The 23,996-nt window shown below is 42.2% G+C and overlaps 1 long non-coding RNA gene across 2 annotated transcripts in view; it reads right to left on the minus strand.

The window, feature by feature from the left end:
* The window catches only part of LOC142436341 (uncharacterized), a 65,468-nt gene that overhangs the window by 15,855 nt on the left and 25,617 nt on the right, over positions 1-23,996 (minus strand). Inside the window, exons 1-2 of one of the 2 annotated variants that reach the window (XR_012781891.1) lie at positions 6,088-6,537; positions 4,310-4,483 (exon numbers count right to left, since the gene is read on the minus strand). The exons of the other annotated variant lie outside the window; for it this stretch is intronic. This is a non-coding gene — a long non-coding RNA (uncharacterized LOC142436341). Of the gene's footprint in view, positions 1-4,309; positions 4,484-6,087; positions 6,538-23,996 lie in introns of those variants that run through there. 2 annotated transcript variants of the gene reach the window in all.

Consider the following 23,996-nt stretch of genomic DNA (forward strand, 5'->3'; position numbering starts at 1 on the left):
CGTCAGAAAAAGGACAACCATAAATGTCCACTTTTACCAGTGATATTAAAAATTGACTGTATGTTCTAACTAGAGCTACCAGGTTCACTTTTTTTTAAGGAAGAGGCTTCCAAAAAGACATAAAAATTCCTTTAATCATAATTTAATTATCACATCCATAAAATATTCACGATATGCCATGAATAGCTAATAAATGCTAAAACATTGTAGGCTACATTTAAACACGCTGAAATAACTCTTGGTACTTAACTCCCTAACTATTAATTGTTAATCAGAAGTGGAAGGGGAAGGTGGGGGGAGAAAGAGGGAACCTATCACAATGATCTACGTATAACTCCCTCCCCAGGGGGATAGACAACAGAAAAGTGGGTGAAGGAAGACATAGGGCAGTGTAAGAGATGAACAAATAATACTTTACAAATTATCAAGGGTTCATGAGGAGGGGGGAATAAAAATGAGAAGCTGACAGCAAGGGCTCAAGTAGAAAGAAAATGCTTTGAGAATGAGTATGCCAACAAATGTACTAATGTGCTTGACACAATGGATGGAGGTGTGGATTATGATAAGAGTTCTACAAGACCCAATAAAGTGATTTAATAAAAAAAGAAATACAGCATGATCAAAATTATAGCATTTATCTTACAGAAAAGGAAGTACAAATGTATTCAGATTAAAACCCTGAAACAGGGAATTTGTTTCCACCCATTCTGTGATGAAAGCATGAATTTAGAGTCCTGTAGTTTTCTGTAGTGTTGAAGGTCCTCATATACTGATGAATTAATAAACTAAACCAAGGCATTCGTGTGCACATATAATATTAGAGTGACTATATAGACACACATATATGTATGTGATACACACACATATATGTATGTGATACACACACATATACCAAGCTGGACAACAGATAGGATTGATGCTCACCCAAAAACTGAAGTTTGGGGACTTGAACACACTGAGCCATGGATGCTCTAGGTAGCATTGGACCCATGGGCTTCAGTTGGACTGGGCTGGGATGTTCTCTTGATGAAAAGCTCTCTCTTATGCATATGTCAGTGTCTATAGTTTTATTTTTCTAGAGAACCCAGCCTAAGGCAGATCCCCATCACATTAGTGTCATATGAGGGCGAAAAGGTGTACCTGACATGCTGCTCTTGGAGAAAAACACATCACAAGGAAAGTGTGAAAAGATAATCAACAATTCCCTGACACTGAGCCAGTCCTATGCTCCTCTAGGTCTGTGGAATTTTGGTGGAAGAAAATCTATTTATAACAAAAATATCAGAGGGGCCAGCCCCAATCCCAACTAAGAGGACAGCTGCCCCTTCCCCCAGAAGAATTTACTTCAGAGGACAACACTGAAGCTACAGCTCAGGGAAAGGGACATGTCTGATCAGAGCACACGGGAGAAAATGAAGGGGGAGGAAGAGAGAGTGGAGCACACATCCTGGCCCACCAAGCTTTGAGGACAATATGCCTGCTCTGAGCAGCCCATGCAAAAAGAAGCACTATGGCTGCCCCGACTATGAGTCATGACATCCCTCACTGACCTATAGCCCTATAGGGGACAACACTGGAGACAGTTTGGGAATTGCATCCGATCTGACCCCACCACACCCAGGCAAAACACTAAGGGTGTTGTGCAACAGAACAGCAAGGGAAGTAGAGCAAGGAAGTCCCAAGAGTACCAAAATTAGACTCGGGGGCCAGGGCGTGGCCCCCATCAGACTCCACAGAAAAGCACTCCTAAAGGTCAACATAGAGACCTCTAACTTTTTACAGGCTTTTCTCTTTTTTCCCTTTTTTTCTTGTTGCTGTTGTTTTGTTTTCTTTTGTCATTTTGTTTTGCTCTTTTGTGTGTATGTGTGCTTGTGTGTGTGTATGTGTGTGTGTGTGTGTGTGTGTGCATATTATAACTGCACTTCTAACTAGATAATATAGGCCAGATAAACAATCTGGAGGAGAAAGCAACAGGACCCATGGTTGGGGCAGGGAGCATGACATGGGAGAAGGGGAGGTGGGGGAAAGAAAGTGGTGTTAACCAACCCAGGGAAAAGGGAACAATCAATAAGTGATCCAAAATAGTGGGAAACAGAAAGATTTTTCCAAGTCATCTCCCCCAAATATATGTTAGACTTAGGACACTGCTCACAATTAATGGTAAATAATTGTCAAGTTACCTCCCTGAAGGCAATCAGCTGTCAGAGGACTGTCTAGTCCCACCACATATAGGGCCCATCCCTGCTGTTAAGGACAATGGGATACTTCCCCCTAAAGGCTTCAATTTAGACCCTGCAAGGTGGGTTTACAGTACACCTTACTGATAATGATTTCTACAGTGAACCAGAGAACAGGTCAAACCTGCTCAGTGACATCCAAAGTTAGGCTGCCATGCTGAATCTCGGGTCCGCCCATCTTGTCACATGCACACCCTTACTCCCTCCTCTTCCAACAGCATATGAACCCCTACAGCAGCCCACTCCCATTACTATATTACCTATAGCACAACACTTTCCTGTGATGGATTTCTTCACCTGTAATTAGGGGGCCTGCACATCCCCAGATGATATAAAAGCCTTGGTTAGCAATAAATATTTCTCTCCCCATGTGGACCCCCAAGTGAGGCTGAGGTGAACATGCAACTATGAAATGTGTCTGACTCCATTATTTCAATCTCTCTTCTATCTCTCATGCTCCCTATGACTTTACTATAATCTTTATTTATTATCACTGTACAATTGCACCAACCGACCCGCTGTGATGTGTTAGGGTCTGGCCTTTCCCCTGACACAAAATAAGTGGCAAGGAGGGTGTAAGATGCCTGGTAGGGATTGATCAAGGCAATGTAACTGAGAAGAATTACTGAAACCCTGAAATTACTGAACTACAGACAGAGCATGATAGTGGGACAAGAGGAAAGTAAAAGGAAATAGAGGAAAGAACTAGGAGACAAAGAGCATTTACAGAAGTCTAAATACAAGCATGTGCATATGTAAATATATTTATATTAGGGTGGGGAAATAGATCTAGGTGCATATATTAATAGGTTTAGTATTACGGTATCAGATGGACATTGGGCCTCCATGCAAGTGCTCCCTCAATGCAAGAACACTTTGTTCTATTACCTGGCATTCCACGATGCTCACCTTCCTAAGATGATAGCTGAAGACAACTGTGTGCAAAGAAAATGTGAAGAAAACTGATGGAGCCCAGCTACCAAAAGATATAGCATATGGGATCTTAAAGGGTTGAAGGTAAACAAGTGGCCATCTAGCTTAGAAGCAAGAAAGCCCACATGGAAAAAGCACACAACCTATGGATTGATTACAAGGTGTCGATGGGATCAGTATCGGGCATATTGTGAATGAAGGGGAGTGAAGATTGGGGATCCAAAGCCCATCTGTCAGCAACTGGACAGCCCCTTACAGAAGGATCATAGGGAAGAGACGAGCCAGTCAGGGTACAGTGTAGAAACAATGAAAATACAACTTTCCTCTACTTCCTAAATGCTCCTCCTCCCCTCCACTATCATGAACCTAATTCTCTTACAAATCCAGCTAGACCAGAGGATGCACACTGGTACAGATAGGAACCTGAAACATAGGGAATCTGGGACAGAAGATGCCTTCAGGACCAGTGGTGAGAGTGGTGCTATCATGAGGGTGAAAGGAAGGTGGGGCAGAAAGGGGGGACCCATTACAAGGATCTACATAAAACCCCCTCCCTGGGGGATGGACAACAGAAAAGTGGGTGAAGGGAGACATTGGACAGTGTAAGGATGAAAAAATAATAATTTATAAATTATCAAGGGTTCATGATGGAGAGGCAGTGAGCAGGGAGGGGGGAAATTGAGGAGCTGATACCAAGGGCTCAAGTAGAAAGCAAATGTTTTGAGGATGATGAGGTAACACATGTACAACTGTGCTTGACACACAATGGATAAATAGATAATAAATAGATAAAGCTATCATGTTAACCTTGAAAAAACACAGAGCTCTTACAAGGCACAATGCACACATAGCCTCTCTGCACCAAAGGTCAACACTCACATTTATAACACGTAAGGAAACTTAGTAGACTCATAGTCACACTTGATATAAGAAATCAGTATAACACTAAGAGCCTTATATTCATGGGGAAACATGACATCATGCTCCTGAGAGGAAAGTACTACACTTGTTTATATAACAAAGTATTCCCATTACTCAGCTCACATACTGCAATAGCATCACTGAGTATGAAACATACACAAATATACATATACACACGCACGCACACATCTTTCCGTTTTTAATGAAAATATTCATACCTACTGAGGCCAGGTTTCTAAAAGTTTCCATCATCCCGTGTCTCTATAGTTTCCTCTCAGAAAGGTCCAGCAATGCCCATTCTTCCTCGGAGAAATTCAGAGCCACCTCCTCAACAGCCACAGTGTCCTAAAACATCCCGTATATTCTGGCTTGGCAAGGTACCATGCATTCCACTATGTGAAAGGATGAAGAAGACAGTCCTGGGGAAACAGAGACTTCACATGGGCATTAGACACAGGGGTCTTGCTCTAAGGATTTCCATCAGGGTTTAGCTAACCCACTTCACCCACTAGATCAGCTGTTCTGAACCTGTGGGTTGCAACTCCTTTGGGGGTTGAACAACCCTCTCAAAGGGTTCTCCCGTTCATAACAGTAGCAAAATTACAGTAATGAAAATAATTTTTTGGTTGGGGGGTGAGCACACATGAGGAACTGTATTAAAGGGTTGCAGCATTAGGAAGGTTGAGAACCACTGCACTAGACACACTCCCTCACTGATTACATGTTATCCCAAGGACTGCATGCTTCTAGCATAATGAGTTTATCTCTGTACAGTTTGTCTGTGACCAACTGCAGCCTTATTTCTATCTAGCTGTTTCAGAATAGAGAACAGTCAGAACACATAAATCAGATGAATGATCAAAAATAAAAGCCTCGATTCCAAATTCATATCCTCTCTTCCATTGGAGGGAGGATTGAAATTAGAATATTTATCAGAACAGGAAGCACAGGGTGAAAGGAAGATGACAACTAGGAAACACTGCAGAATTTGTGCTTCTCCCTGTCGCCCCTCCTTAGCCATTGGAGAGCTGCTGGTATGAACTAACAAAGTAGGGACCCAAAGCCCTGGAGTCATGGTATCCTCTTGGAGAATTCTACGTGATCAAGAGCTGACGTGTTACCTGGTGATAGAGATGATTATTTGGGGAATTATGAAATTTTCTATAGAGTGTCTATGTTACTCGCCTACTTTCCAGTCACTCTGCAGTTGCACGCTTGTGTATTTTGTATTTTCAATGAGATAGGACAAGCTATTGAAAAGGGAAACCGGGCAAGAGTGAAAGGTAACAATAGAATATAGATACCCTCTGTACACTGGTACAGATAGGAACATGGAAACAAGGAATCCAAGGTGGATGATCCATTCAGGTCCAGTGGTGAGAGTGGCGATACCAGGAGGATGGAGGGAGGGTGGGGTGGAAAGAGCAAACTGATTACAAGGATCTACATATAACCTCCTCCCTGGGGGATTGACAACAGAAAAGTGGGTGAAGGGATATTTTGGACAGTATAAGATATGACAAAATAATAATTTATAAGTTATCAAGGGTTCATAAGGGAGGGGGTAGTGGGGAGGGAGGGGCAAAAATGAGGAGCTGATGCCAGGGGCTTAAGTGAAGTGCAAATGCTTTGAGATTGATAATGGAAATGAATGTGCAAATGTGCTTTACACAATTGATGTATGGATTGTGATGAGTTGTAATATAATGATTAAAAAAAAGAATATATGCAGATATCTTGAAAATTTTCCCACTGAGACAAAGCTACTGTCATGTAATTATTATGGACTGCTCCCCTCAAAAAATACTGGATACGCACATCAATACACACTAAGCTCATAGGATATACTGACAAAAGAGCACAATATATTCAGTATCATAATAGCATGTCCTTTTTGCTGATTGGGAAAATGTACTTAGGTTCCAATTTTCTTATAAGTTGACTGAACTTCAGTGCATTTCAATGTTAAACTGTTAGGATACTAGGACTTACATACCAGGCTTTGAGATGTTTTTCACATTTTAGATTTTTAAAGATTTTTTCACATTTGCAGATCATGGAAGGACGACTAGCTGAACATGATGACCACTAGCATTCTCTCAGCTGTGGGACTGGCCTCCATGACTTGTCATACTTTTGTTCCCGCATCTTTTCAGGAGAGACCAGTCCCTGGAGAAGGACATGGTGCTTGGTGAGGGAGAGAGAGGCAAAGAAGAGAAAGGCCTTCGCCAACATGGATCGACACAGGGGCTGTCGCAATGGCTCCAACGTGGGAACATGTGAGGATGGTGCAGGACAGGGCAGTGTGTCGCGCTGTTACATAGAGGGCTTTAGGGGCTGGAATGGACACGAAGCCACCTAACAACAACATAGAAAAGGTTGCACTTTATGCTAAGATTTCACAGCATGGCCAACTAGCTATGGCATAAAGTCGCATGAGCTGTCACGGTCACTCCACAATTCTGCTACAACAGTGTAACCTAGTGTCGATCCAATAAGCCTTTCAAAATCTCATCCACAGCAGTGCATCGGGTGCCGGGTTTTAAAGCCTTCCCATTCCTTCATGATGAACCAAAACCAAATGGACTGCGGTCAAGTACATTTTAACTCATTTTGACCATAAAACAGGGAGTGGAACTGCTCGCTAGTGTTTCCAAGTCTGTAAATCTTCACGGGCCCACGCAGCCTCCTTGGCCTCCCTTGATGGGCCTGGAATGCTGGAGCCACAAAGGGTCTGGCCAGCGGCATCGATTAAACCAGTGAACCACTAGGGCCTCTTTCACACAACATGTTCATGATAAAACACTGCATTTATTCAGCAACCACGATTCTGAGGCAATTTCCAAAAAGATTTGGCCACATTGGCTCATTTAGTCCTCTTGTCACTCACTTTTAAGCAGATGTTGCTCCCAATGGGATAGAGCTGAAGTCACCAACATTACTCACAATTTCAGTATTGCTCAAATGAAAACTTGTTGAACCAGGTCAGCATGCAGGTCCATGTGTGTACAACTAAATGCCTGGCAATTACATTTCTGTTCATATGCCCAGAGCTTTTTATTCTGTCAGTCATCAGTTACAGAGATGATCTGGATCTTCTGTGTAGTACAAAGAGGAGACGAAGAAAACAATCTATTCAATTCAGATAACTGGAACGCATTGTCCTGGAAAAGCCAGGACCCTCAGACAATACTGCTTACCTCAGGGCCGTACAACTGGCTCTTGCATATAAGAAATTATTAGATTGATTGAGCAAATAAAAAACCATTGAGCAAATCAGAACAAAACCAGACCAATGTGTTCTGAGAGGGCACACCATTCCAAAACCAACAGTTCAACCCTGCACACATGAGGTGGCTATGAGTTGAAAACACTCCACAGTAAATAACAAGAACAAAAGCACAAGGCCAAATGATAATAACTCTTATGAGAAATGCAACAGAGGTGGAGTCTAAGCATTAACACATACATATTTACATTTCGTGAGCTAGTGTAGGGAGAAATAAAATGATCACTTTAGGAAACACTAGCCAGAGAACCCTGGCATGATAAGGAAATTCTAACAACATGGGAAGGTTCTGTGATGAATTTGCAAATGCTCAGTTCGATTTCCGTTTCTCAAACATACAGGCTAAGGAGTCAAAGAGCACCCAGGTCTTCAGGGGCCGGAGAGGGAAGCTCCATGGTCAGCCACTAAATGAAAAGCTCGTTAGCAATAAGCATTCATGGAACTTCCCACACTGGAAAATAAGTGGAGCATGAAGAAGCACCAGCAAGAAAGTAAAACAAAAGAGGCAATAGTTAAAAGAAATGCAAATGAGGACGTTCAGGTTTATGACCAATATGTGAAGAGCTCAAAGTCACCATTCCAGTCTCAGAGATAAAAGCTGACCATGTTGAAGTCAGAGTACGGAGGTCACAGGGCATGTTTTTCTTTCTGGTGTACATTTTTAAAAAAAATTACTGTCATTGAGTCAATTCTGACTCAAAGCATCCCCACAGAGCAGAGTAGAACAGGGCCTGCGCGTTTCTGAAACTGCAACTCTTTAAGGGAGTAGAAAGCCTCATCTTCTACTGTGGACCAGTGAGCGGTTTTGAATGGCTGAACATGTGGGTACCAACCCAACGCATAGCACACTACATCACCATGGGTGCACAGTGTTGTAATAAATTGGAGAAAACTAGATGGTAACTAACAACAAGAAAAGCATCCTTTTAAATGCCTCTAATTAATTACTCTAGTTAGGACCCAGAGCAAACATCTGTCCTCAATACAGAGGGGCGGTGAAAACAGGTACTCTCTCAGCTGATTTCATTGTGAAATCATTCTGTGTACCTGCCTATGGGGCCCTTTTGTTTACAAGTGGTTTTCCTTATCTGCCCTTAGTAGTCTAATCAATTGCGTTCATTGAAAACAGTGATTTGAAGGATGTGATGGGATTAACTAATGGGTAGTCCAAAAGAGTTTGTTCCTAGAGGAGAAAATACCAGACCACAGGGTATTAGGACGAAATGTACTTGCTATGTTTTAAGGATAGTCAAAGCCCAGGTTGAACAAATACATTTTTATAAGGATAAAGGAAGTCAGAAAGGTGTGTCGTTGGGATTTCAATGAAGAAATGCAAAAAGATTGAAATCAATAAAAAAGTAGCATGTTCCAAAATTTCATACCATTGTGTGCTCACTTTCCCTATAAGATCACTAAAGACAAATGGGGGATGAACAACAGAAAAGTGGGTGAAGGGAGACATCGGACACAGTGGATGGATGTATGGATAGTGATAAGAGTTGTCTGAGCCCAACGTAAATGATTAAAAAAAATAGCATGTTCCAAAAAACTCTCCTCCACTAATATATCAGTTCCCAAAACTGTCAACAAAAAATATTCTATTTTTTGCACTTCACAAGAGTCCACAAAAAATGTGAATCAAATTGCATTTAGCCTCAAATAGCTAATAAGGGGTCAAGAACAAGGGTTGGCATTGTCCGCACATAACTCCCTGCCACCACATCTGGTCCAACTCACAGCAGAGCTATCACAGAGCAGAACTCCCTGTAGGACTCCCACGCCTGCACATCTTTAGTGGAGCAGGCAGACTCATCTTCTCTGCACATTTCTGGTGAGTGTGCACAGCTGCCCTTGCAGTCAGCAGCCCAATATTTAACCCACTGGACAAAAGGACTCCTTTGTTCACGTGTCCCACATACAATAAAGTATCATTACAGGAACTCATGAAAGACCTACAGAAAAAGAAAAGCAGCTCCAGAAAGGCCCACCAATTTGTAAGGGAAGCTAATTCCTGACACATCAGGCTACACAGGGCTCTGCCTGCAAGCACTCACACTTCAAGATGCAGGTCCCTAAATGGAGTCCCTGGGTAGTGTGAGCAACAGAGTGCTCAGCTACCAAACAAATGATTAGAGACTGAAGGCAACCTTAGAAGAAATCAACAACTTCTGAAGTTAGCCAATGAAAATCTTACGGAGCATAGTTTTACTCTGAAACCACATACGGTCACCATATGGAACCCAATGGTAGGCAAAATGATTGATATTTAACAAGTATTACTTAATTGAGATACAAGGAGCTCATTGGTAGCCAATCCTTCATGCCATGAATGCACAAGGGGTTTTTGAAAAAGGCCATGGGAAAATGGAATAAAAATAATGGAATTTTTCCATTTGGAAGCTACTGCATATCTTTTCCTAATAGATTATGCTAAACAGTGCAAAATTATGCTAAATAGAATAATGTCATAAATCTTTTTTAATTCCTCAAATATTGTACATCTTAAAAGTATTTAGGATCCCTGTTCATCTTCCATGATAATTCAGAAAGAATACTAAGCTATTTATATACAGCATCTCTCTTAAAGATCTATTAAAGCTGATATTAATTTTATTCTCTATCTATGGTAAAGAGACCAGTTAGGTTACCGTATATATGTACGATACACATAAAAACTTGAGAGCTGAAAATTTACAGAATGACTTTATTTTTCTGGGTCCTGCAAATTTTACAAATTCAACTGTGTGGTTTTTCATGTTATAGTTAGAAACTCAATCTCCTTGTAGTTTTGAATTTTCCTTCTTTGATAGATTGCCAGGTTTCATAGGTTCTGGCATGTGTGTACATACACACATGTGTGTCTTGCTTAGTTTTTTATGTCCCTGAGCATGATAATGGTTACCATGGATAGGTGTTCATGGAAAGGCTGGAAGTTTGTGTCTACTCAGTCTCCAGGGAAGAAAGCCTGGGTGATGCACTTGAGAAACCAGTCACTGAAACCCCTCGGCAACATCCCTGCACTCTGACTCACATGGAGTCCCCAGGAGTTGGTGTGGGTTTGATGGCAGATGCTTGATTTGGTTCATTCCTTTGGGGGAAAAATGAATTCTGGTATCATTTGCTACTCTGCAGGCTGGCAGTTCAACCTCACCAGCACATCTGCAAAAGGAAAATGAGGCTGGTTGCTTCTGTATAGATTTTGTTATCAGATACCTATGGAGGAACACTATGAGTCAGAATTGACTGTGTGGCAGTGAGTTTGTTTTGGGGGGTGGGACAAAGTTTCTAGGTGGCACAAACAGCTTGCACTAGACTGTTCCCCTGAGGCTTGATGGGGGTAAACAGCCCGCATTACTGTGGAAGAACAGGAGATCTGCTTCCACAAACATGATGCTCCAGAAAAACTATGGAACAGTTCTGCTCTATAACACATGACATAGCCATGAGATGGAACTAACTCCATGACACCTAACCAAAGGGGAAATTGAACATGATCACATATTCTTGTCTATGTATACACATGGATATTACATTGAAATTATGACTAAATCAAAAACAAATATAATTCCCATTAAGAATCACCATGTCTGCAATGAATAACATGTCAGTGTGGCCCATCTAAATTAGTCCGTGAAGAAGCCCCACTGCTCCAGTGGTTAAAGGACTGGCAGCTCCATGAAGTGGCCATCTGGTAACGCATGATTATAGCCTAGAAACCCCAACGAGGAGTGGAAGGTGCTGTGACATCACTCACAGAATCCACTGTAGCGCAGTGGACAAAACAAGCCTCTTATCAAGAACGCGTGGATAAAAGGCTAGAACATTCAAGCATTACCATGCAGTGGGGCACAGAGAAAATAACATGCTATCTTACTATATATAACAGTTATATATCTGGAGGTTGCCTTCTATTAGAAATAATCATGACACAAATTTTAAAAGGAAGAGCTATTAGTAGGACTCTGTTCTTGAACAGAAAATGCAAACAAATTGAAGAGCTAACATATGAAAAAAAAGTAAATCAAAAGATTAATCAGGGCCACAGGGAAAAGGATCAAATGCAAAGCTTCACTGGAGCTGGCCGCCAGGAAACAGCTGGCGCTCAATCCATCTGGCCCCAAGCGCACTACTTGAACTCTGGTTTATACAGCAAGAAACCAGGAACGGTCGGGAATACTTTTCTCCTCCGATCACAACTGTACACGCTGACTAAGGGGGGTGGAGCAGCTAGGGAACTTCCTGCTGATATCCAACATGGGCATGGGCAGCAGCCCACTAACATTTTGAATCTGGTGGGTCCGGGGACCAATGCAGAAATAGCAAGCTGAAGCAATGGAAATATAGAGGCGAGTGTCAGCAGGTTAGCAAATGAGACTTAGGGTCGTTCAGTCACAGTATGCAGCCATTAGGATGTGGATGTATGTCCACTATTAATGATTTCAAAATAAATCATGTGGGGAGAGGGGGTTGGGGAGGATGGGGACCAACTCAAGCATAAGCTGGAAAATATAGAAGCTAAATTCATCTGGTTAATTAATAAACATCAGGATATTTCAAACGCTTTCTGTATCCAGTAGGATAAATGATGGATTTCAATCTATGTCACTGTGAAAATAAAATAACTGAAATTACCAAAAAGTGCTGACCTTGACCACATGTGCCACTAACTTACATCAATTCTGACTCACAGTGACCCCCGAGGACAGAGTAGAACTGCCCTGTGGATTTTCAAAACTGAAACACTACAGGGGAAGACCTATTATTTCTCCACATTAATATATAAAATGACTTGAAAATAAGTAAGTAAAATAATTGCTGGGTCCTGCAAATCAAAAGGATGTAAAAGGAAACCAAAACTCCCTATTAAAAATATGAGTGGATATTAAATCTGGGCCAGCAAGCTCTAAGAGCCAAGAAGGATCATAAGAGGGTGGCGGCAGGGGGGAAAGTGGCAGTTTAAAGAGAGATGAGCCATCAATGCAACCAATCTCTGAGATGAGGCTTATAGGGGAAACATCCCCCCCTGGGGCTCTTCACACTCCAAGTGGAAAAGTCCAGCATCCGCAGACACAAATCTCAGGAGCTGTATTAGAGATTAAAGTCTTAGCACTCCAGTGAGTAAAGCGCTATAGGATAGATGGCTGTAGATTAAGCCTCCATTGAATTCTTTCTGATCATCAAGCAAGGAAATAGATTAAATTGGCCCAGGGACAGAGGAACTGGGAAGGTGAACACCATTCACTGATCTCCAGGTAATGCAGAGGGTCCTATAGTCAGGAGCCCAAAATGCCTTAGCAGTTGAGCCCTGACTGCCTGGGTCAGAAGGACTTGGAACAATCTTGTAAAATGCTCTATCTGGCAATGAAGGTGGCTCAGTTACAGTCCTGTCCCTGCTTCTGTAGTCCCATTTATAACATGCTGTACTGATGCTCCACCAATCAGAAACGTGTGACCGTTTCCTCTGTTGCAATCTTATTTCATTCGATTCCCGACTTGACTGTTTCCCTGAACTGCACTATGATCTCCATCCGGTGATGGGTCCGCGTCTTTGTATTCTCTTTGTCTCTTTTAATAATTAATAAATGTTCTCCGTAAATTATATTTGAGATTGGAGTTCCTTTTGTAGTCCAAATCAGAGCACAAGCTAGTTTTTGATGGGCAGAAATGGTTAAGAACATGCAGTAGAGTAAAAAGGAGACCGCGTTTTAAATATAGTTTAAAGAGAACATCTATTAAATCTTATGAGACAAAGACAGCACAAGGGCACAAACACATCATCTGAATGAAGGAAGCCACCAACAGGAGGTGGAAATGGCTTCCAAGGTTCACAACTGAGATGTGAGCCAAAGAGGGTGTGGGGGAGGGGCGGGGCAAAGGAAACTCACAAAAGCATGCATCTCAATGGCAGACATTCCATCCTTAGATAGCAGGCTTACAAAATGGGTCCAGGGCCTCCTGACCAATGCAGTCAGGGAAAGGCTAAAAGCAAGTGGCTCCTGACTAGGAGTCCCCTGGACTGTCTCCAGTTTGGTGACCTCCATCAAGGACACACACTCAGGCAAACCTCCAAGAGAAACTGCTTCTCCATGGGCTGCCTGCAGAGGTGAAGCAAAGCCACCCTGCAAAGCCTGAGGGTCAGATTACCTACTACCTTGGTTCCTGGGCAGAAACCACTCAATAGAGGCTCACTCCATGTGGGGCTCTGCAATCTATGCAAGGACCAGATCTGTGCGGGGATTTGGGGCTGTCACTGCTCTGGTACCCCTTTGCAAAGCAGGGTGCTGAGAAGTTAAGCTCTAATACAGACCTCGGTCATCAGTGGGGTGGCCTGATGACTGCAAGGCTGCCTCTCCTTTCAGTAAAGGCCACTCTGGGGTCCCCATGCTCTCATGCCCGCGACCTGACACGAAGGGACAGGCCCCAGGCAACCCCCCCCCCCCCCCCGCCAAAAAAAAAAACCAAAAAAAAACACGCAATCGCGCCTTTCTGGACGGAGGAGCTCTGAGCAGAAAAAGCGGCCAGAGTATTCCCGCGCCCGAAGGCAAAGGCCTGCAACCAATTCAATAAGGATTTAACTGGAAATGTCCCAGGGGGTCGCGGCGACCTGGAACACTGTTGTATGGGCTGCGGGAAGTGTAACGTCCACGGGAACCCGGACACAGCTGGGACTCCAGGCCTGCAGGGGATTCCGCGCCAGGGATCAGCACAGAAACACAGAAACTCACCCACAGAAGCTCTTGGGCCGCACTCTTGGATCCTTCTCACTCAGAGGAAATGGGTTCAGCAGGAAACTATCACCTGGGGAGGGGGTGGGGTGGTCTCTGTGGGAAGGGGCGGGGCCTGGAGGTAATGAGGGTGTCGTGGAGGGAGGTTCCTGGAGGTGAGGCTCAGGGCCTGGCAAGGCAAAGGATTCATTCTTAGTAGTTTCTTCTTAGTCTGGAAGCCCTGCTGAAATCTGAGCACTTTGGGTGGCCCAGCTTGCATTTGAAAAGCGTTTGCATTTGAATCCCAACACCACACAAGTCCAGGCACAAAGACAAACTGAAAGAAAAGTGATGGGTGGAAGGCATGCTTCCCAAGTGGGAATTTCCCCAAGAGACACTCCAGCAGCTAGGGCCACAGAGACACACACTTGACAGCATCTGCTGCCATCTGCTCTACCTGACCACATCTCTCCTGCTTTTCACCTGGACGCCTCTGAAACTCAGACACTGATTTCAGGCTCTGCTCCCTGTGCTTCAGGCTCTGCTCCCTGTGTATGATCAGGTGAGCATCAAGATGGGGAATCCCTGAAAATGCCAGTTATCCTGTTGTCTTCTTCTCCTCCCTTGCTCTCTCTCTCTCCCAGCACTGCTTAAGATTTATTTCCCCCCAATCTGTGGGTTCTTATGTTCACATAGGTTTTTATGAAACCTTTCTATGTGAACAAGTGTCTATTTTGACCAAGTTACAGTCAACTAATTGTCCTACACAGAATGTTTCCTTTAATATATTTCATGTGTTGAGGTCTCTCCTTTCTATTTCTATGTTATTGAGGGTTTTTATCAGGAATAGGTAGTAGATATTGTCAAATGCCTTTTACGCATCTATTAATATGATATGGTTCTTATTATTTGTCCTATTTATGTGGTTGGTTACATTAATTTTTTCTAATATCGAAACATTCTTGTATCCCTGGTAATAATCCCACTTAATCAAGTTGAAATATGAACTCAAAGTCAGGGATAGGCGCTCTCTAACTCAATCCATCCCATTTCCACAAATGTAAAGATAAACTGGTCTGATGTATGATCTACTCACTCACCTAAACCAATAGTTATGTAATCATCAAATATGTTCCTTTATTGTTAAAATATTAGTATAATATATTCTGTTGTAGAGTGTATTTTATAAATAATTTTACCCCATATTCTCTGTAGTCATAAAATTTTCTTTTAAAGTTTCTCATGCATTAATAAAAAGGTTTCTTGTACAAATCTATATTTATTCAATTTTGTCCTTTACTATTGATTCATATTGCAGGTATACATATTAAAACCATGATTATATTTTTTTTCAACAAGATTCTGGAATGATTATTACTTTACTGCTTATTTTAAAAAGAAACACTCTAACATTTCAGTACTTATTGTACATACAGTCCCTGTACAAGAGAGGTTGTTAGGTGTCACTAAGTTAGTTCCAAATCATAGTGACCATATCACCACAGGGAGAAACACTGGCTTGCCCTAAACCGTCCTCATAATTGTTCTTATATTTGAGCCCATTGTCTCAGCCTCTTTCAATCTAAAAAGTTTTCCTCTTGTTTACCAAGCTCCATGGTTGAAGTGATATATCTCTTGTTTTTGCCTCCGGTTTGCAAATACACAAAACTCTAAAGGTTTTACATATATGGAATAAGAAAATACATTTAAAAGAAGAACAATAAAGTCAGAGCTGTTGTGTGAATTCTGACTCATAGAACCACAGAGAGCAGAGAAACAGCTCCTTAGGCTTTTGTGTTTTACATTTTATAGAACATGTTTCATCTTTACCACAGCAAGTAGTGTCCTTATAGACAATAGTCCAAAACTAGACAGGTGATGCAGTGGTTGATTTTCTCAGTCTCAGACATGTATAAGCACCACCTGGAAGTTAAAATGTACTCGACTATCCAAGAGCTGAAGAACATATTCAGTTTATTTTGTATACAAATGTGTCGATATGGTAGAAGTGTATTCTTAATTGTTTTATGAGGCCCTGAGCACAGCTGTGAGATTCTGGTTGTAAGAGAATGACATCCTGACCCACTATCACAGTGACTCAGGCGTCACCTTTTCCGATGTGGATACTGAATGTCACAGGTTGGTGCTTTTAGCTCAGTGCTGTATGGGATATGTGACTTTGATCATACATGTAATACTAATCTAACCGTTTTTCAGGATAAGAATCTGGTGGGGGGGGGGTTTTTCCCCACTAAGACCTACACATTGCATTATTTCCAACTCATCTGAATTATTTCCTGTATGGTCAGTGTTATGAAGAACAAACGTTCAGATACGTTGGTGGGAATTTAAGCACCAGGAACTACTGTTTTTGATGTCTCTGCCACATCCATATCAACCTCTACCACATCCATATTTTCCTGAATATCTGTGCTTAATGAAGTCTGTCCTGACTGAATTTTCACTTATGTGTTTCCCAATCACACCCATGACTATGCTTCTCCTATTCCGGGTCACGCTGAGACAGGACAGAAGTGGCAGTGTCCTAGCCGGAAGTGAGGGTCATAGCTAGGTTCCTACTTGCTGTGCACGGTGTGGAGCCAGAGAAGTGTTGCAGCCTGAGCTCTGTGTAGTCGGCGCGCCCACGTTGGGGTCGTGTTGGTGACCAGTTGGGGTGACCTTGCCGCACACAGCAGCCTGGCTCGGGTGCAAGCACCCTTCTCCCCTCACCTCCTCTTATCCAGTACCTCTCCCCTTGTACGGTGAGATGTGGGAGGGTGTCCCAGAGACTGGTCCCATCCCCCTGTTTGGGGATTGGTTGGAATTCCTTGCGAGAAACCTGTTGGAGAAAGGGGGATCCCAGACTGGCTTTGGGCGTCTGTGTTCCCGATTAGTCGCTTTGCAGGTCTCTCCTAAGCCCCCTGCATTGTCTCCATACAGTGTGCCACCTCCCCGAGACTCCTGGAACATCTTCAGCTCAAAGATGAGCCCCGGGTCCCTTTCTTCTCTCGCTATGAAGAAGTGAACGCTATTCAGGAAGCGAGTGGTTGCAGCTGGTGCACAGAACGTTAGGGCTTCCTCCAGAGGTTTGCCCAATGTTGTGACCTGTGCAGTAACTTTCCCCGGGGAGCGGGGCGGGGGGAGAACCCAGGTCTGGAAATGCCCTGGCTCCTTGCCAGCCAGTAGGGTGTCTGCGGGGAGTACACCCACCCTTGAGGTTGTTGAAGTGATATTCCAGCGCACGCACGGCGCACTGAGACATGATTGGCATTCCCAGGTAGCTGGGCTAAGTCCTTCCAGGACTGGAGGCCTCAAGCGAGGTGACCCAGGTTGGTGGCTATCAGTCAACAGTCTGGCAGGTGGCAAGTAAAAGGAGAAAGAGACAGGCCCAGCTGTACAAAGATGGGGTTCAGTGAGCAGGAACTCAGCCAAAGTGAAGGCCAGTCTTTCTTTGGGAAAGCGTATTGGTCTCGATAGAAGGGCAAGAGCCAAGTACGGAAGATCTCCCTTCCCACATACACTCTTCAAGAATTTTGCGTTGTTTCTTTAATTTTTACAAAGCCGGGGGAGTGTGGGAGCTGCTCCTGCTTATTTATTGCCCAAAGGTAAATTTCTGTTTCCTCTGAAGAAGTTTCTAGCAGCTTGTCCTATGTTTAGACTTATGCCGACTCCATTTTAACTGTGTATTCCCACCTGGAGTCATTTTATCTCTATTTTAATTCCCTGAGTGTGTTGCTTTGTTTGGGGACATTTTTTTAAAATTTGTTTTTATCTTGCACACTCATACAAGGTTGTGTCCTCAATTTCAATCCATTCATTTGCATAGGGAAAGTATTTTGAAATCATTTCTTGAGGTAGTTCATCTGCCTGGATTTGTGAAACATATTCTGCTGTGTGACCCTTGGCTTTATATATGGATCAATCTGTTCTAGTATATTCTCTAGAAACTAGCTCATTCACATCCAGAATACCTGAGACACAAGTGAGTGATTTTTTTTCCAGGTGGACATTTCCAGAGAAGACTGTCTTAGGGACTCAGAGACAAGTCTAGCGATGATCCACTTAAACTGTGATTGTCCGTTTTCCCATAGGTCAATCTCAGGTGCAGTTATAGGGATTGTCCCCCCACCCCCAAACACCCAACTTAACTGCTGTTGAATCAATTAAGATTCATAGAAACTGTACAGGACAAACCATCATTGCCCCTTTGGATTTCTGAGACTGTAAAACCTTCCATGATCAGAAAGCTTTGTCTTTCTCCTGAGGATTAGATGATGGTCTTGAACTGCAGAACTTGCAAATAGTAGTCTATTTTGTAATCTACAACACCACTGGATCTCCTAGGTATGGAGTGTCTGTGTAGTTTTGGCCTTTTTATGATGGATTTGTTTCATTTTTTTAAGTTGAAGAGTAATTTTTAATAAATCATTTTATTGGGGCTCATACAACTCTTATCACAATCCATACATACATCAAATGAGTAAAGCATCCTTATACATTCATTGCCCTCATCATTCTCAAAATTCGCCTTCCACTTGGGTTCCTGGAATCATCTCATTTTCCTTTTTCCCCTACCCCTCCCTCTTTTCTCCCCCCTCCCCCATGAACCCTTAATAGTTTATAAATTATTATTTTATCTTATCTTACACTGTCCGGTCTCTCCCCTCACCTTCCTTCCCGTTTCCCATCACCCAGAGAGGAGGTTACATGTAGATCCCCTAGATCGGTTCTCCCTTTCTATACCCCCTTCCCTCCAGGTGTCGCCACTCTCACCGCTGGTCCTAAGGGGTTCATCCGTCCTAGATTCCCTGTTTCCAGATCCTTACTGCACCGCTGTGCATCCTCTGGTCTAACCAGGTCCCCAAGGCAGAATTGGGATCATGAGAATTGAGGGGAGGAAGCGTTCAAGCACTAGAGGAAGGTTTTGATTTTCATTGTTGCTACACTGAACCCTGAGTGACTCATCTCCTCCCATTTCTTTTAAAATATGGTCAGTAATTTCCATGTCCTTGAAGATAGACACTGGGATCTTGGTCAGAAGTTAATTATAATGGTAATTGCATTATAATTATAGATTGCTTAGAGTGTGTTATTTTCACAAAGCTGAGCCTTCTGCTTCATGAACATGGTCCATTAGTCTCATTATTTGCATTTCTTTTGGTAACTTGGAGTAGTGTTTTTCTTATAGACTTCTTTCTACAAGACTTTGGTTCTCTTAGGTTTATTCCATTTATTTTATCTTTTAGGTAGCTATTGTAAATGATATTATTTTCTGATTTCCTTTTCAGAGCTTTCAACAATTTTCTTCTAGGGCTTTTGGATTTTCTATGTTTAGAAAATCATCAGCAATTACAGAGAGTTGTCATCAGCAATTATAGAGAGTTTTACCTCTTTGTTGCCATTTAGGATGCATTTGGTTTTCATTTGTTGACTGATAGCTATTGTTCAAAGTTTGTGTTAGTCAGGGTGGACTAGAGAAACAAACTCATAGACACTCAAATCTGTTTAAGAAAGACCTTTACATAAAAGAGCAATTGTATATTGAGAAAACATCCTATCCAAGTCCATACGTCCTATATTAACCCATATGTCCAATACCAATCTAAAAATACCGCTTCAGACTCATGCAACACATGCAATGACCCTGGATACAGGAAGATCGCAGGCCAGTAGGTGGAAAGACTTGTGGATCCAGAGGCAATGGAAACTCTCAATGCTACAGGATCCTCCAGCTGCAGGAATCTAGTGTAGCTCCATGTGTCTTATCAGCAGGAACGTGTCACAGGGAGTGTGAGGTAAAGGTCAGCCTCCCACAACTAATTGCAGGTTTGATAGGCACAATAGTACAGTTGAGATATATAAAGATTATAATAAAGTCCTAGAGAATACGGAGAGATTAGAAGAGAGATTGAAATAATGGAGTCAGACACATTTCCTGGTAGCATGCTCACCTCAGCCCCACTTGGTGGTCCACGTGGAGATGGGAGACAGGAGGGCAGGAGAGAGGGGGAGAGGAAGGAGGACAATGGGAAAGGGAACAGGGGAGCAAGGATGGAGGGAGATGAAGGGAGAGCTGAGAGCCAGGGAGAGTGAGGGGAGAGGGCTTTATATTGTTAACCCAGGCTTATATATCTTCTTTTGGGTGGGGCATGTAAGCCCCCGAATTACAGGTAAAGACATACATCAGAGAAAAGGGTTGTGGAATAGGTAATACAGTAGTGGTAGGGGGGGTGATATAGGGGTACATACACTATAGGAAGAGGAGGGATTAAGGGTTTACATGTGATAAGATGGGTGGATCCTAGATTCAGGATGGCAGCCTAACTTTGTATGTCACCAAGCAGGTTTGACCTGTTTCCTGGCTCTCCATGGAAACCATTAACAGTTGGGTGGGTACCCCACCTAGAGTGGAACAGATGCCTGCAGGAGGAATATGTCTAAGCATCTGACCTCCCACCATGAGCTTTCAAATAACCTCTGTTTGTCAGAAATTTGTGTGAGACAAAGCTGGGGGGCATTTTGTATCCCACAACTAGAGTGAGTGTGTATCCCTCCTCCAGCAAGCTATTTATTTCCATAGCATTACCAAATGAGGTCATCAAGCTGTGACCCGATTGACAGGCTAAATTCCACCCCTTCACTTTCAATATTCTCAAGCTGACACCAGATTATTTAACTACCACAGTTTCAGCACAATACGAATTAAGATTGGTATTTAATGATAGCCTTATCTGATTCCAATTTGAAAGGTGAATGCCTTCACTTACTCTGCATTGAGTTCAATGTTTGTCATTGACCTTGCATTTTGCTGTTTTAAGTCCTATCAAATAAATTTGGACCCACAGCAACACTAGAGAAAACAGAATGAAGCGTAGGTCTTGCTTCATTCTCACAGTTGTGATGTATGAGGCCTTTTTTGCAGTTACTGTGCCAATCTAGCTTGTTAAAAGTTACCTTTTTTAATAACCTTATGTTTCATAAAGCATTAGGTCCTTATCCAAGTTCTGATTTTCCTAACAAATGTCCGAAGTACTTGAGATGAAGTAATCACCTCCTCCCTTCTTTCTATTAAGCATTGCACATCATTCAATATACAATTGTTTGTTCTTCTGGTGGTCCATCCTACCATCAAATTATTCTCCAGTACCATAATTCAGGTACATCGTTTGATCTTTCATCCTTTTCATTCATTGTCCGACTTTGACATGCACATGAGACAATTGGAAACCTCATAATTTGGGCCAGGTACATCTGAGTCTTCAAAGAGACTTCCTTGCTCTTCACCTTTGACGAGGTCTGTGCAGCAGGTTTCCTCAACTAAATGCAGCAGTTGATTGAGTCAAGCTTCCATGAATATTGATTGTAGATCCAAGAGAGATGAACTTCTTCCAAATTTCAATATTATCCCCATTTATCCTGATACTTTCCATTGGTCCCATATTAGGGAGTTTAATTTTCTTTACATTGAATTTTAATCTAAAGTGAAGGCAGTAATCCCTGCTCTTTATCAGTAAGTTCTACAAGTCATATTGTCTTACAACATGTAGTTTTATGTCATTTGCATGTGCCGGATTATGAACCTGGCTTCCTTCAATCTTGATGTCATAGTTTTCAGTTAGTACAGCTTCTCAGGTTATTTGCTCAGAACAGCGTGTTGCACAGAGAAACTACTACAGCTTTCAATGATTCTGTATTACTGTGATACACAATGAAAATTCATGGAAAAAACAAACAAACCACACTACAGGTTGTATTAAACATATATGTTTTAGAAAAAATATTCCGTGAAAGTGCTTAAAATGTTTTCCAGAAAATATGGCCAGGTATTCTGTAACCATTCCAAGAAAAGATCTCAAAAACAAAGTCAACCAAATAAACAATAACACCACCAATGAGTAATGGGAATTAACATATTTGTATGTGTATCTTTGCAAATTGAATGTCCCCTTTAGTCAAGTATCTATTCATGTCCTTTGCCCATTTGCATCTCAAAACTCTGTACATGTCCACCATCACAACTAGTGCTAATTTACATGTTAGGCTAAAGAAAGAGGACTGAATTTTCAAGAGACTATTCAGAGAAATGAGAGAACACAGTAGAAGTAATATCCACTGTCAGCTGGGGGTTAATGAAATCAGAATTTCTTAACACTCTCTAAGCTTTCTGTGTCCAGACATTTTCTCCACTCTGGTGTAAGGAACTTGAGTTCTCAATAAATGGAAGCCAATTCCAGAGAAGATGAAGACATTAGACTCTCTTTTCGGTTTTTTGAGAAAAGATTGAAAGTATCTCTACTTTGTTCTCCTTGGGCTCTAACATGCAGATCACTCCTTCAATTTCCAGGTTAAAGTTCAAAACATGGTGAAAGGCACCACACTGGTCACAATTCTCCAGAAACTGTATAACCTGTCCGCAAGTTTTTATTTTCTTTCATATATTCTTTGGCCTGGAAGTTATGTCTCTCGTAATAGCAAGAGACTCCAAAAATGGGTTAACATAAAAGAGACTTACATTAGTTGTCAGCATGGATTTTTTTCCTCCCTGTCCTGGGTGCCCTGTGACAGGTACAGCATCAGGATTTGAGCCCAGGAGTGATGAATCCCTCACAAATCCTCTCCCTAAGATTTGCTGTCTCTTGTGGCTCCATATTTCTGGACCTGAATCCACCACAACCAGCAGAAAAGTTTGCAGCACATGTTATCAATATGTTTGAGCATCAGGAAACAATTACCTGCCTTAATGCAGCTGACTCTCAAGCGCCAAAAGCATATCCACCAAGCAGTTCTCCCCGCAGCTGAGCGCAATGACCACTGAGGGCACAGCTGTCCATTACTGTGTGAGAGGAACAGTGAGAGGACTCAGTGCCATCCAGGCACAACCTTCCCTGTAATAATGACCTTAGTCTATAGGGATCACATGAGCTGCACAGAGCACAGGAGCCAGACTTCTGGGCAAGGGCAATGGGGGAGGCATGGGAGCAAGGAGCTTCCTCTTAGTATCTAGGGTTTCCTTTCCCTCCAAAACATTTTCTCTGAGAATTTTGTCTTCCTAAATATTACAAAACACCACATCAATTTCAATATTCATTCATTTATATGTTGTATGCATAAACACATTTAAATATATGTATGCATAAATGAATCCTGGTGGTGTTTTGGTTACTCATTAAGCTGCGACCTGAAATTTCAGGAGTTCTTAAGTACTAGCTGTTCCACAGTAGAAAAACAGGGCTTTCTTCTCCCTAAAGAGTTACAGTTTCAGAAGTGCTCAAGAACAATTCTACGCTGTCTATAGGGTCATGATGAGTCTGCACTGGCTCATGGCAGTGAGTGTGAGTGATGAATATATGGATATATACTATATTATTTGTGTCATGAACATGTGTTTAATGATTTTCACATCCTAGATGGCTGTACTGGATTAAATGAAATCACAAGACAACAAACCGTGGGGTTCATCTGAAGAGAACTTAATGAGGAATTCATAGCAACACACAGTTGTATAGTGTAGAAGTAAAACTCTGAGATTGATTACTTCAGTTTCCAACTAATGGAACTAGAAAAAGGTGAGTATGCATAGGTAATATCCATGGCATAGGTAGCACGGGCCTGGGAGAGACAATAAAAAAGTAACCAAGATAAATGAAATAACAGGAACACAACCAGTAAGCTGATTATATGAAAACTGACTCTTTTAGAAGATGAAGAAAAGTGATAAATAGCCAGGTTTCCTGATTATCACAAAAGCAGGAGGACTGGAATCTCTCAGATCAGAAACCGGAGAGGAGACACCATTCTGCATGTTTTGTGGACATGCTTTATGAAGAACTTCCTGTCCACACTGTACAAATATCACTGAAATATGGAAATGCTTAGAAGGAAAGAAAATCAGTAAGGTTCCCACACAAGAAA

This window comes from Tenrec ecaudatus, unplaced genomic scaffold (genome assembly GCF_050624435.1).
Source record: "Tenrec ecaudatus isolate mTenEca1 unplaced genomic scaffold, mTenEca1.hap1 Scaffold_223, whole genome shotgun sequence".
Lineage (NCBI taxonomy): Eukaryota > Metazoa > Chordata > Mammalia > Afrosoricida > Tenrecidae > Tenrec > Tenrec ecaudatus.